Raw genomic sequence first — 9739 nt, 5'->3', positions numbered from 1 at the left:
CAAGGCTGCGGCGGCTGGGACTACGACGGCGACAGCAGCAGCACCACTCATCTCCTGCGCCGGGTGGGTGTGCGTGCTGGGTGTTCCTCCCTGCGTGGACCGCGGACAGAGGCCACGCGTCCTGAGGATGTGTTCACAAACGCTTCCTGCTCGCCTCCGTACGGCACCCAGCCTTGACACGCCTTACACGTCCGCCGTTTCTCTCTTTCCGCTGACGCAGCTGTGATCCACAGGCTCCGACAAGTGAGCTTTAGGTGCTACCGTCGTCATTCCTGTTGAGCTGCTGTCCTGCTTTCGACTGGTGCCTCCAGCTGCAGTATTTGATAACCACAAGTCTCAGATTGACATTCAAATCCTGTGACCAACAACAAAAATGAACAATAGATTGGGATTAAATAAAATGAGGCATGCTGCTGCTAAAATATTAAAACTAGGAAAAAGGAAAATCTAAAGAGGGACTGGCGATTTCGAATGTTAAAATAAACACATTAATCTTTTATATATAAAATTACATTATATTATATCGTAAAATGTATCTTTGTATGTATATACATATGTTCCACATACTCTCTTGCTACACATAACTTACAGTCTGGGAAGAATTGTGTAGGGGTAAGAACCACGTACCTACAAAACGGCTGGGGTGGGGATAAAAAGAAGTACACACCACGATGCGCAAATACGCAAACTTCACACAGCCAAAGTTAGAGAATGAGAACAAGCAGTGACTAGCAACAAAACTTTATACACTACTGGCCATTAAAATTGCTACAGCAAGAAGAAATGCAGATGATAAACGGGTATTCATTGGACAAATATATCATACTAGAACTGACATGTGATTACATTTTCACTCTATTTGGGTGCATAGATACTGAGAAATCAGTACCCACAACAACCACGTCTGGCCGTAATAACGGCCTTGATACGCCTGGGCATTGAGTCAAACAGAGCTTGGATGGCGTGTACAGGTTCAGCTGCCCATTCAACTTCAACACGATACCACAGTTCATCAAGAGTAGTGACTGGCGTATTGTGACGAGCCAGTTGCTCGGCCACCATCGACCAGACGTTTTCAATTGGTGTGCGGTTCTAGGCGCTGCAGACCGGAACCGCGGGACTGCTACGGTCGCAGGTTCGAATCCTGCCTCGGGCATGAATGTGTGTGATGTCCTTAGGTTAGTTAGGTTTAAGTAGTTCTAAGTTCTAGGGGACTGATGACTTAAGATGTTAAGTCCCATAGTTCTCAGAGCCATCTGAACTTTTTTTTTCAATTGGTGAGAGATCTGGAGAATGTGCTGGCCAGGGCAGCACACGAACATTTTCTGTATCCAGAAATGTCCGTACAGGACCTGCAACATGCAGTCGCGCATTATCCTGCTCAAATGTAGGGTTTCGCAGGATCGAATGAAGGGTAGAGCCACGGGTCGTAACACATCTGAAATGTAACGTCCACTGTTCAAAGTGCCGTCAATGTGAACAAGAGGTGACCGAGACGTGTAACCAATGGCACCCCTTACCATCACGCCGGGTGATACGCCACTATGGCGATGACGAATACACGCTTCCAATGTGCGTTCACCGCGATGTCGCCAAACACGGATGCGACCATCATGATGCTGTAAACAGAATCTGGATTCATCCGAAAAAATGGCGTTTTGCCATTCGTGCACCCAGGTTCGTCGCGGAGTACACCATCGCAGGCGCTCCTGTCTGTGATGCAGCGTCAAGGGTAACCGCAGCCATGGTGTCCGAGCTGATAGTCCATGCTGCTGCAAACGTCGTCGAACGGTTCGTGCAGATAGTTGTTGTCTTGCAGACGTCCCCATCTGTTGACTCAGGGATCGAGACGTGGCTGCACGATCCGTTACAGCCATGTGGATAAGATTCCTGTCATCTCGACTGCTAGTGATACGAGGCCGTTGAGATCCAGCACGGCGTTCCGTATTACCCTCCTGAACCCACCGATTACATATTCTGCTAACAGCCATTGGATCTCGACCAACGCTAGCAGCAATGCCGCGATACGATAAACCGCAATTGCGATAGGCCACAATCCGACCTTTATCAAAGTCGGAAACGTGATGGTACGCATTTCTCCTCCTTACACGAGGCATCACAACAACGTTTCACCAGGCAACGCCGGTCAACTGCTGTTTGTGTATGAGAAATCGGGTGGAAACTTTCCTCATGTCAGCACGTTGTAGGTGTCACCACCGGCGCCAACCTTGTGTGAATGCTCTGAAAAGCTAATCATTTGCGTATCACAGCATCTTCTTCCTGTCAGTTAAATTTCGCGTCTCAGCACTTCATCTTCGTGGTGTAGCAATTTTAGTATAGCAGTATACATAGTTTCAAACCTTTACGAAACATCTTCTCTCTGACAACCCCAACAAAATTATGAATGGAATAAAAGTTTGTCGCTAACTAAATTTTCGATGTTCATGCAGTAAAACTGCCATATGAGGCACGACATTTTAATTAGTTAATTACTTCTTTACTGCTAAACGTATTCGCGAAAAATTTTGTAGTCAGTATTCACATAGAGTACTGAATGTACCTGCAAAATTATATCACTGCACGCACATATTTCGAGAGATGTGATGTCATAAACATTGAGTTGTGTGAAATTGAAACTGCAGGGTGAAATTCGCTAGAGTTAAAGATAGAAATACATGTGAAATACGTAAAATATATGTGATATGTGCAGACAATCCCACTGGTAAGAAGGTCCTCCTAAACTCCTGGATTTCAACGAAATTTGTACACATATTACTTACTATCCGGAAAGAAATACCGTAGGGGTAAGAATCTGCAGCCTTCTATTGGGGTGGGGGTGATAACGTGGCGAGAGACGGGGAAAGAGAAGACAGAGTGACAGAAAGGAGGAAGGAGAATACGGAAACAGATACTAGGAAGGAGGAGATTTACGGAGAGAGAGGAGGTGATGGACAGGGAAGAGGAGGAGATGGAGAGAGAAAGAAGAGGAAGGAGGAGAGGAACAGCGAGATGGGAAGGATATTGACAAAGAGAGGGGGAGGACGGACGTGGTCAGAGAGGGAAGCAGCAGATGGACAGAGGGACAGGAGGAGATGGAAGGAAAGTGAAAGGTGGAGTAGGTGTACAGAGATAGGGAGGTGGACATGGACTGTGAGGGAGGAAGGGGGATATGGACAGAGAGGAGGAGAAAGAGGAGATAGACTAATAGAAGACTGGAATAAACAGATACCCAGCCAATGCCAGGTAATCAGCCAGTAAGGAATAAAAAGAATGATATACGAGTAAACTGCAAAATAGATTATAAAAAATCTCCTATAAACAAATAAGTGCTCAAAATGGGAGAGTTTGGACAGCTACTTCAGCAATTTATGTTAAGAAGTATATGGAAGTCAAAGTAAATCTGAAATACAGTATTCCTCAACATAATGTCAGAAAGAGAGTAGTCAAATTATTTGAAATCCTTGGGGGCGAGTAATCAAGAAGAAACTGAAATAAGAGGAACATGCTGAATCTTATCTGAATAAAGCGTCTGAAGTCATTAAGGACGTGAGAGATAAGAAATCACTAGGCGCTGGCAATATCAATATCGAATTACTCAAACAGACATACACGGTCTGTTACAGAGACGTTTACACTTTGTGATCATTGGTTGACAAACGGAATATGTACCAGGAGAGTGGAGTAAAGCTCTGATGTATACATCAGGTAACAATGCGAAATTTTCAGTAATTAAATATAATTCAACAGCAGTAATAAAAGATTAGTCCTTATTATCGGTACACGAATTTCAGTTGCCCAACATGTCTTCAGAAAGACAAAGTGATGTTCAGACTGGATTTTTACTCTCATATAAATAACCGAAAAAATGGAGAGAATTCAATGTACTGTTACAATATGTTCATACCTCATACAAGGCAGATAGTGTGAAACGAAACCTGTTATACGAAAAATTAGGAAACATAGGAATCTTAGCGCACTCATGGTCAGCTCTTGAATATGTGTAGAACAATATAAAGTTTTACCCTCTGAAATGTTGATCAATCTCAGAAAACATTTACCACACTGTCAGACACCATTGTGAACGGTCACCTGCACGTTTCAGTATTTACATTCATCATGTTATAAGATACTGTCATAAAATGGAAAGAATATTTCTGTTACTAACAACATAAATTTTAGAACTTTATTGTTTGCTAATAACCAGGTCACAATAGGCAATACTGAAAATGACAGACTGCAAGCAGTACACAGAATCATATTGCTGTTACAGAGGTGATGAAATTTCGAGAACTACAAGCACTGATAGCGAAGATTGTAATAAATGTACAAATAATCGGCCAAATAAGTGAATTTAACTATCTAATGTATCATTTTAAGTATACTAAACCAAGTAATGGAAGCTTCTAAGATTTTCGCATTTCTGTGCCACACTGCAACGACCATTACAACGCCATGTTCTAAACGAAACCGTGCTCAGACAACACAAACCTATTTCGTCCATTATTGTCAGTATGGATGCAAAAGTTGGACCTTCGTTTCTGGCGGAGTGAGACAAATGGTGTCGTCTGAAATGAGGTTTCTCCACTATGAAACGGTACAATCGTTCCTACATCGTAAGAAGGTATTGATAGTAGGCAGTAATTAAATGTCGAATCAGGTTTTAAGAAGGAGTACAGAACAGATATGAGGAATCACGTTCAACATTTGGAAGACAACAGAATCAGTAACATTGCTTTGTCATATGGTAGCAGAGGAAAACAAAATATGGGTGTCATTTATAAAGACGGCGTGAACAGCTCTGAGGCGGACAGGTCAGTAGGTGTAGTCCATGATGTCGATGATGATGATATATTTCGACGTTTTTTGGGATATTTCATGAATCGTTTGATGTAGGGGACCTAGTACGTTGATGATGAAGTATACACCATCAAGAATCTTCATTATCATCATCATCACCAGTATCATCATCATCTACTTTAGGGGCCATGTCTGCGTGTGGGTTCTGCTCTATTGGCTTACTTCTTCTTTGGTCATCCCAACATCTTTTGGCAGTGTTCAGTTAATCGGTTCAACAGTTGTCGTTATCCCTTCAATGGCTCTGGCTGAATCATTTTCGCATGTGCAAAGAGTTCCTGTTATGGGGCAACTGCAGCTATAAAAGTCCATTTTGAAAATGAAGAAAACCGCAGGATAGTTGGTCAATCCACATCTTTTATTGGGTACACGACCGGTTTCGGAACCGTCAACAGTTCTATCACCTAGTGTAAACTGCAATAACAAAAATATTTTGTGACACGCTTGATGTAGGGGTACGAACAGATCTGCGTCACAAAAATATTTTAATTAATTACGTCATTATCGAGGTAGATTAAGATGTCCGTTTAAAGTAATATTTTTCCTATTTTTCTGTGCAGGTCTTCTCTCTTAATGTGTGATGGTTCCGTCCCCTTTCTTCTGATACTTCCCATTGTTCCACTTTAAACAAGTCACAAATCTCATGACTGTTTTGTATCGCGCCTGCGCTTGGGTCATTTGGCTCGTGTGGGGCTCCAGTACGCACGGCTATTACAACTTTGGGGTGAGGATGACCTCAGATGTTTATTTTATTTGTAAATAACGTGCTGTTCTCTCTTTTAATTTCTTTTAATTTTGAAATTTTATCCGAATAGATCCTTATCAGATATTTCAGAGTTCAGGATCCCCTCCCTTGCGAGAGTAACATAATGTTTTTATTATTGCAGCTTACACCAGATGATGGAACTGTAACTGTTCCATAACTGGTCGTGTATCCAATAAATGATTGTGCGTCAACAACTGTCCTGCAGTTTCTAAATTTTTCAAAATTGTCGCGTGTATTCCTAGACTTGTTTTTGTTATTCAGAAGATCTGTAGCAAATTATGGAAGAGGAAGGAGCCCCGTCCCATAATGCAGTCAAAAGCTTTCATCTCAAAACGAATACTAGAGTGGATGTGAGTGGCAAAAAAATAAATAATTATAAATCAAGGTTCTGACAAGAGAGTCATGTAACACCTGCGTTATTTAATTTTTATGTACTCTTATATACAGTGTGTAACTGGTTCAAGTGCAGATACTTCTGTTGATATCGGAGGACGGTCTACTGAACAATGTTACCACAGTGTATGTCATTTGCAGAGTAATAATTATTGTTTCTGCAAGTTGTATATTTTTAGGTTGGTTAGTTTTTCCAAATACGTGTGACAAGAGAAAACCATTAATGCTTATTTCCCCTGCGCAGCAGGTCACGTACGGAAGTGTGGACACGTGGACCGAAAACGGTCAATCTATACTGACGGGCATGGTCCACGTAATGGTGAATTTACATCCACGCAGAAAACAGCAGATCGTAGAGTTTGTGATATATTTGTGAGAAGACTGCTCGACGTAGAGAAAAAAACAACCAACACTCTTATGAGTGTACATATTAAGATACTACATACAAAAATATCTGCACTTATACCCTCTAAACCCCTTTTCCTAATCTGAAAATCATGCTTTGTTCTGCAATGCAGCAAGGAGGTACCGAGGATTAAATTACTCTTTGCGGATGTCGTTGTACTAACAGAATGAGAAGATGATTTGTGTCCGTGCTGTCCTGATAGAAATGGTTTTCCGACGCCATACATTGAAATCAGTGGCGATCTGAGTAATAGTAGACCGTCGACTGTACCGTATGGCTTTCGAAAACAACGAGACGTCCGTACGTCGAACACTTGCGGTCGTCCTAGGGAACAGGTTTATGCGTGTGGCAAGATCGTTTCTGTGATGGTGAATACACATTCTGGACACTGTAGACCTCGGGAATCCAAATTCTGGTCTATTATCCCATATGTGTCCACCAATTCATCATACACTTGTCTGTATGAGATTGCTCAGACATTTTTGCGACATTCGCGTCGTCTGCATCATCTAGCAACAACACTTGAACATATACACCTCTTACCTTCAAGTAGTACCACCCTCCCCTTAACTATCGACCGGTCACTTCAGTTTCAGTTTAGACAGTTCCAGTGACACCGACTACAATTGTTCCAATTAAAAGATCCATGGATTGCAAAGCCAGTGCTGAGTCAATAGTAAAACTTCGGAGAATCACGGCAGTCCTAATAGTCACTTACGGAGAAAAGAGCTGGGCCCTGACAGAAAAAGATAAATGAAGAATCCATGCAGGTTTAGAGGCATGACTTCAGAGTGAGCAAGATATGATCACATGTGAAATGAAGATATAAGACTCAGATAAGGTGTAAACAGTACATTGGAAGAAACTGAAGCACAAAATGATTCATGCATGTTGAAGTAATGGCCAGTGCCCCAGAAATGTTCTGACAAACGTCGAGGGTTTGTAGAGGGTGTGTTGAGGGATAGATCGAGGATAGTAGCCCGTGTCGGGAATCATAATCCAACGACGCTACAGAGAATCGAAGTTATGGACGCTGACACTTGCAACAAGGCCAGATGTCTCGCAATGTTGTTTGTTATTCAGTGATGGCGACGGGTTGCCACGATCCCTAGTGGAGAAGATAGAGCTAGCTGTTGTGTAGGCAGGCCTTGTCTCTTATAACTATTTCGGACATGGGTATTTCTCTCCTGTATACGGAAAAACTTTGGAGATCCTGCAGGGTTCCAGAGAAAAATGAACTGCAGATAGAAGCCTGTGCCAAAACCGTCACTGGCCAAGGCAACAGAGCATCGCATTCATAGAAAACGAGGCCTGTCTACACAGCAGCTAGCTCCACTTTCCCCACTGGCGATCACGGCAATCAGTCGCAATTACTGAATAACAAAGAATGTTACGAGACGTTCCGCCTATGGTCCGCCAATGTACAAAGTCACGTTTGCTGCTGAAGGGGTGGTCTAGTGGCAGGCGCCAGTGCTTATAATTAATAATCGCTCGAGAGCTCCAAGCTGCTACCGGATTTCCAGCTAGCACACTGACTTTGTGTAAGTGGTCAAAAAGAATTGAATACAATGGTCGAGCCACAATGGTCATAAGCCACACATTTTGTAGTCAATACTAAGCGATGCATAAGGTCGTAAAACAGTGACGCTGCTGGACAGTATAAAAGATGCCCACATCAAATGGACTTGGTGAAGTTATTGTCCTACCTGTCAAGACCGGGAAGTAGCTCTCTGTCTGTAAATCGCACTGAGTGCAATGTCGTCTGAAATCAGGAAGAAAACATAATGATATCTGACAATACGAGTTATCTGAAAATGCACAGCTAAATATGACTAAATGCCTCAGTAGGACTAATCAGGAAAATAATTTTATTGAAGATTTAAAGCATTTCTCAAGCAAGAACAGCTATTACCATTATTCACAGAAGGTGAAAAGTATCTGTGGAGCGCCTCTTGACGGAAAGACTATCGAATCATACACCATGAAAAGGACATTTGTGAAATCGAGGTATTCTCTCTCTGAAGTTTAGCAATAATTTAACAAGTAAGGCCCACTTTAACCATATGTCTGCTTACCGGGTTAGATTTTTTAATAAGTTCTGTGGACTTTAGTCTGTCAGGAAGGGATTATACAATTGCAGAGGTCAGACTTGGTTGCTCTAGTGAACACATTAAAAATATAAACACTGTCTACAGCAGTGGAGGAAAACACCAATATATCACACAAATTCCATGTAGTTGCCGTCAAGCCTGGATTGTGACCATTCATTCTGCTCAAAATCTGTAGAGCACAATCGCAAAATCATAATGACGGTGCCGGCCGCTGTGGTCGAGCAGTTCTAGGCGATTCAGTCCGGAATCACGCGGCTGCTACGGTCGCAGGTTCGAATCCTCCCTCGGGCATGGATGTGTGTGATGTCCTCAGGTTAGTTAGGTTTAAGTAGTTCTAACTCTAGGGGACTGATGACCTCGGATGTTAAGTCCCATAGTGCTTAGAGCCATTTGAGCTATTTGAATTTGCACTGTGTGTTCAGACACACTTGTACTCTGCCCATAATTAAAGTCTGATGTTAGTTCCGCCACAATTCGCAATCTGTCCTGTTTTACTAATCTTCCCAGCCTCCGACGTCGCCGGCCGGAGTGGCCGAGCGGTTCTAGCCGCTACAGTCTGGAACCGCGGGACCGCTACGGTCGCAGGTTCGAATCCTGCCTCGGGCATGGGTGTGGTAATGTCCTTAGTTTTGGTAGGTTTAAGTAGTTTTAAGTTCTAGGGGACTGATGACCTCAGAAGTTAAGTCCCATAGTGCTCAGAGCCATTTGAACCATTTGAACCTGCGCCGTCCGACATCTATAATGAGGGGTGGCCGCGCACCCCCACGACATCTGGACGTGGTTTCATTTCGGTTTCGCCACGTGTTGAAGACACTCGCCAAGGCACTCCTTGGACGCCAAGAAAGACGTGCAGTTTCAGAAATGCTCGTATCGAGCCGCCGGGCCATCAAAATCTACCCTCGGTCAAACTCAGATAGATTGCACGTCATCCCCATTCTCGACACGGACAGCACGCTCAATGATACTACGGGCATCGTCCGTGTGCCTGAGTAGATATCATTCCTCACCAGTCGCCGCTGTTGTCTCCTGGATGGGTCTATATCGATAGTGAGTCTTTGGTCATAATGTTCTGGCTGATCTGTGTATAAGATCGAAGAGGGATTAATAAGACTGGAAGAATGAAGTGCTCGGTTTAAAAAGGGTGTAAGACAAGTAAGCAGTCCTTTGCCCATATTGTTCAATCTATACAATGAAGAAGCAGTGACAGAG

Source organism: Schistocerca nitens, chromosome 2 (assembly GCF_023898315.1).
Source record: "Schistocerca nitens isolate TAMUIC-IGC-003100 chromosome 2, iqSchNite1.1, whole genome shotgun sequence".
In the NCBI taxonomy this organism is placed as follows: domain Eukaryota; kingdom Metazoa; phylum Arthropoda; class Insecta; order Orthoptera; family Acrididae; genus Schistocerca; species Schistocerca nitens.
This window is presented reverse-complemented; position numbering follows the sequence as displayed.